Source organism: Triturus cristatus, chromosome 7 (assembly GCF_964204655.1).
Source record: "Triturus cristatus chromosome 7, aTriCri1.1, whole genome shotgun sequence".
NCBI lineage: Eukaryota > Metazoa > Chordata > Amphibia > Caudata > Salamandridae > Triturus > Triturus cristatus.
The window spans coordinates 210,329,386-210,335,385 of record NC_140590.1 but is presented as its reverse complement, the minus strand read 5'-3'; positions in this window follow the sequence as shown (position 1 = coordinate 210,335,385).

Here is a 6,000-nt window from a genome sequence, read left to right as displayed (position 1 = left end):
CATCTCTCCCCCCTTAAAAGCACTACTGACATCCTGGGATGGACTAACTCGTTCAATGCACTTAATTGCATACCAATCATAGTGGAATCTGCCAAATCTCTCAGCATAACCGTGGGCAGTAACCTGAATATGGGTGAACACACCAACTTGATAGCCAAAACTGCCAGGTTACTCCTGAGCTACTTGAGGAAACTAAAACCCTTCCTTGAAGCTGCAAACCTAAAAAACACAGTTCAGGCGTGTTAGACCTGGCATCCTTGGAGTGGTATTCCCTGACTTTTTGCCTGTACCTCCTGTGTTTTTGATACTGTGCTGGATTTTGTTTTTGCTGGCTTAGATGCTTTGGGCACTTTTCCAATGTTCACCATTGTGATTGGTTCTCCCGGATTGGCATATTTGTTTTACCAGTAGTTCCCTAGTAAAGTGCACTAAGTGTGCCAGGGCAGGTAAATCAAATGCTACTAGTGAGCTTGCAGCATTGATTGTGCCACCCACACGACTAGCCCTGAAAAGATGCCTCAGACCTGCCACCACAGTGCCTGCTTGCAGTTTGTTAGCTCCCATGTTGACCTGGCCATTGCATCCACTTGCCATGCCTTACCCTTCCCTTTTTTATATATAGGACACACCTATGGTAGGCCCAAGGTACCCCATGGGCAGGGTGCAGTATATGTGAAAGGTAGGAAATGTAGTGGTGTGTGTGTAAAATAACCTGATAGTGAAATATGCCAATTTTGTTTTTCACTATTGAAAGGTTGTCTTGCCCATAGGACAGAATTGGGGGTATTTTGTACCATTATAAAAGCATATCTTCCCATAGGGATAAGACAGAAAAAGGAGTTTGGTACCCCTAAACTCAGAATTAAATAACACATCTTTTAGTAAAGATGGTTTTTAAATTGTGTATTTGAAAAGATCAGTTTTGGAAAGTGGCTATTTTTTTGTTCAACCTTCCTGTATGCCTCTGCCTGTTTGTGGATTGACTGTCTGGCTTTGGAGTGACAGGGGATGGGGAGTTGCAGTGGCTCTAGTCTGGATGAGCCGGCACTAGGCAGAATAGGCCTGATCTGCATTTGGAGTGGTGGTAGGAGTAGCACCTGTACCTGAATAGGGCTGTGCCTGCCTTCCACAATGCTGGCTCAGCCCCCCTGTGGTGTGTCTGGAGCCAAGGCTCACACTGACAAAGGAAGTTGTAGTGTACTGGCAGAGTGCCCCCAGAACTGGTTTGAACTGGGCTCAGAGCCCCTTGCACAAAGAGAACAAATACATTTTGGGGTATAAGTATCAGACGTAAACTCCTGAACTTTAGATTATTCCTGGAATTTAAAAGGAACCTTTGACAAGGAGAAGAACTGGAGAGACTGAGAAAAAGTACTGCCATTGCTGTGTGTCTGGGGTTGGCCTGCAATTGCTGTTTCTGCCAAGGAAAGGAGAAGGACTTTGCTGTGTGCTGTGTCCCCAGCTTGAAGGTGATCTCCAAGGGCCGGTAGTGAGCTGCTGTTCAGATGTCTCTGGGACACAAAGACTTCACCCCCACCTCCCCTGAACTCTGCTGTTGTTAGTTCTGGCCTGCCTTGATGTGCCTGTGCCAGTTGTGTGTCTCTGGAGGTTGTTGATGCTGTTTGGGAGCTGGAAGAGTGATGAAACTCAAAGTACTACAGAAATTGATGCATCGCTCCTCTCGGTGCTATTTTTCCGACGCATCTTCATGGCGCAAGAAGAATTTCCACGCATCGTTGAGCTGCTGCGAAATCTGTCGCAGAGCCTGTTATCACAGAAGGAATCGATGCATCGAGGGATCGCGGCTTAAGAGGACAGACACAGCGCTGCACAGCACCCCGCATCGATCGCGACACATCCTGAAGATCCACACATCATACCTGTGCGACACGCTTCCCCAACATATCACCTGCGGACCGGAACTGGGCCAAAAAATCAACAGATCACTCCCCATACAGACCAGAATCGACGCAACCCTTTCTCTGCCTGCAGCTAGACTGTCACATCACCTCCTCAGGGTCAAATCTCTTTGTTTCCGACACTGCAGCTGTTTGGCGAACTTTGACACAACTACAGGTACTTTGGTGAAAAGTCACGCATCCATAGTTTTCTATGGTACAAGTTCTTGAAACCTTTTGAAAATCATATTTTTAACTGTGTATGTTGGGTTTTTGTCGTTTTGGTCTTGTTTAGTTTAAATAACTTGGGCCCGATTCACAGAATTACCTTAAGACAAAATCCTAAACTTACTACTGTTGGTATTCACAGAATGCACTTACTACTTTTGGTATTCACAGAATGCACTTACTACTTTTGGTATTCACAGAATGGATTTACGATTACTAACTTTACGTCCGCACTCAGGCCGGAAATTCCGGCCCGGAGGAGGCTTCCGAGCCGGAGGCGGGAATTCTGGCCAGTGGCGGAGATTTAGCCATGGCCAAAATCTCCACCTCCGGGCCGGAAGCCCCGCCTCCGGGCCGAAAGCTCCGCCTCCGGTCCCTGTGAATCGGGCCCATATACTTTATTTTTCTAAACTGAAGTGGTGTCCAATTGTGATGTTTTCACTGTGTTACTGTGAGTGTTGGTACAAATACTTTACACCATGCCTTTGGGATAAGCCTGTCTGCTCGTGCCAAGCTACCAAGGGGGTGAGCAGGGGTTATCTAAAGTGTGTATCCCCCTTACACTGACTAGAAGCAAGGGTCCCTATTTAGATGAAGGTACCTACCTCTGCCAATGAGAGCCCCCATTTCTAACATTGGTGGTCAGCGGTGAGGATTTGAACCTGTACTTGTGCTTGACTCACAGTGATTGGTGTACATCACTAGTTTAGTGCAGGCCACTATGCAACACCATACTGTGTTTTGTTTTTGGTTCTATTTTTCAGTGACACTTAAAGTATCCACGCATCATGTCTCAGAAAGGGAAACCAGCAATTGAAGTTGCAGAATTGGAGTTTGATATTGAAATGTTGCATTCCTACAAAGTAGATCAGCTGAAACAATTTTGCAAGGATTTGGTGTGTCCCATGAAGAGCAGCTCTGGGAAGGATGAGCTTCAGAAGGCCATAAGGTCATGGTGGGACGCCAAAGAGGCTGGGGAGACTAGTGATGCCCAGGTGGGTGAGGATGCACAAAGGGATGGCTTCAGGTCACAGGATCTGCCTGTGTCAAGAGTAGCCTCCAGGGCTGGCAGCATCCATTCCGCTGGAAATCTTTCCCTGGAGGAGCAGGAGGAGAACCAAAGGGTCAGAGAACATGAGCTGGAGGTCATGAGGCTCCAGGCCAAGGCAGAGGAGAGGAAGAATGCTCGTGCCTTGGAAGAAAATAAATTGCTTTTGGCTCATAAGTTGAGCATGAGGGAACTGAACTTTTAAGCCAAACAAGTGGAGTCCACTTCAAATGGTGGAGTGCACAGCCAGTGCAAGGGGTATGGTGTACATATCCAAGGACTTAGTGCAGACTTACCAGAAGGGTGATGATATTTATGCATGGTTTATGGTGTATGAGAAAGCCTTGAGAATGAACGAGGTTCCTGAGAAGCATTGGGGGGCGGGTCTGTGGAAACACTTTGAGGCCGCTTGGAGGGACACCCTCTCACCTTTAGAGCAAGCGGGTACCCTGCTCTATCCCAACGTGAAGGAGACTTTATGCTTCAGGTATGGGCTTACCCCAGAGCAGTACAGAGAGAAGTTCAGGAACCTCAAGAAGCTTGATTCAAGTACTTGGGTTGAATGTGTGAACTTGTATAAGGGTGCACTGGAAGGTTGAATAAAGGGCAGCAAGGTAACTGATTACCAGGGGTTGTGTAACTTAATCAGTTGGGAGCACTTGAGTGGCCAGTGTGTTCCAGAGTTGCACCATCTATTGGATAGTAAGCTAACTAATCCCAGGGAGCTTTCTAGGAGATGGACCGCTGGACTAGGACCAGGGTCCACAAGGGGACTGTGGGTAAACCAGCCAAGGGTAGGCAGGGGCCCCAGCAGAAGAGTGGAGGGGACAAGGGTAACCAAAAGGAGTTCTCTAAAGGGCCCCAAAACAGTTCCCAGGGAAACAAGTCCCAGCACCCGAACCCTGAGCCAAAGGTGTCATAGCCCCCCAAGGGCAGGCACGACAACCGGAGTCCCCCCAAGTGGTATTCCTGTGGCCAGGTGGGCCACATTACAAGACATCCCAAGTGCCCCAATGCACCCCGAGCACCCACTGGTGCTCCGTCACCAGGGATAGTGAGTGTAGCGCTGGGGAGGAATTGGTTCCTAGGGAAAGAGGGGAGCATGCAGTTATGACCCTTTGTCTCATTAGGAGACAGAGAGATGGTCCAGGATTCTTATCTGCCAGAGAACACTAAGAAATACAGGCAGTGGGTGACCATCAATGGGAGGAGGGTGGAGGCTCTGAGACACACAGGAGGCAGTGTGACATCTGTCAGGTGCCAATGGGTGTCTGAAGAGCAGGTTATTCCCCATGTACTGCACCCTGTGGTTGCAGCAGACAACTCTGAGTGCTTATGTAAGGTAGCGCTAGTTCTTCCCTTTGAATGGGGGGGTCTCAGGTTCCTTGAAGGTCGTTGTTAGTCCATCCATGCCTGTAGACTGTCTGCTTGGAAATGACCTGGAGAGTTCCCCCTGGAGGCAGGTGGAACGCCAGGCTCATTTGTAGATGTTGGGTCTGCCTGAGTGGGTCTGTGTAACCATTCGGTCATTCGCAGCCAGTAGGGATAATCAAGAGGACCTGGAGCCTAAAACAGGGGCCCAGATGCCTGCCAGGAAGCAGAAAGGAAGGGGGTGTGAGATACCAGCCCCAGAAGTTCCCGCAATACAGGAAGAAGCAGACCTTGAGGGGGGATGCCCTGAAGCCCACAGGGAAGCAGATCTGGGAGACCAACTGGAACTGACCCATTGGCAGCAGGAAGTGGGTCCCTCCAGGGAGGAGTTCTGCAGAGCGCAGATGGAGTGCCCTACTCTTGTTGGTCTGAGGCAACAGGCTGTAGACCAGGCAGCAGGTGATCAGTCCAGATCACATCTGATTTACTGGGAAGATGGATTGTTATATAGTGAGCCTAAGGTCACTGAGACCGGTGCAGCCCGTGTGCTGGTGGTAACCGAACGCTTCAGAACCTTTCTACTGGGTCTGGCTCATTATGTGCCTCTCCCAGGATATTTGGGGTGTGACAAGACCTTTCAGAGGCTTGTCACTCACTTTTACTTGGCCCCAAATGAGAAGGCACGTTGGTACTCATTGCAGATCTTGCCCAACTTGCCAGGCAAGTGGCAGGAGTGGAGGTAAGTGTAAGGCTCCCCTCCAACCCTTTCCTGTGGTGAGCATTGATATTGTGGGGCCACTGGAACCCAACCCAGCCTTAGGCAACAAGTTTATCTTGGTCTTGGTGGACCATGCCACCCGGTATCCGGAAGCTGTCCCACTCTGGACAATCATAGCCCCTGTGGTGGGCCGTGCATTGATGGGAATCTTTTCCTGTGTGGGGTTCCCCAGAGAGATGGTCTCTGACCGTGACACAAACTTAATTTCGAAGTCCATGGCATCTTTGTGGAAGGAGTGCGGTGTGGCATACAAGTTCACCACTCCTTACCATCCTCAAGGTAATGGGTTGGTTGAGAGATTCAACTGAACCCTGAAGGGCATGATGTGGCTTGCAGAACCAATGAGACGGAAGTGGGACTTCTTTTTGCCAGGCCTGTTGCTTGCATACAGGGAGGTACCCCAGAAGTTCTTAGGGTTCAGTCCCTTTGAACTAGTGTACGGTCACCCTGTGAGAGGACCTCTGAGTCTGGTGAAGGAAGGTTAGGAGAGACTCCTGGCAAGACCCCACAAGATGTGTTCAACTATGTGCTGGCCTTCAGAAACAAGACTCAATGCTTCAGGAAAGTCGCTCAGGCATACCTAGAAGTTAGCCAGGAAGAAATTAAAAGATGGTACGACCAGAATGCCACTCTGGTCGAATTTTAGCCTGGCCAGAAAATGTGGGTGATGTCACCAG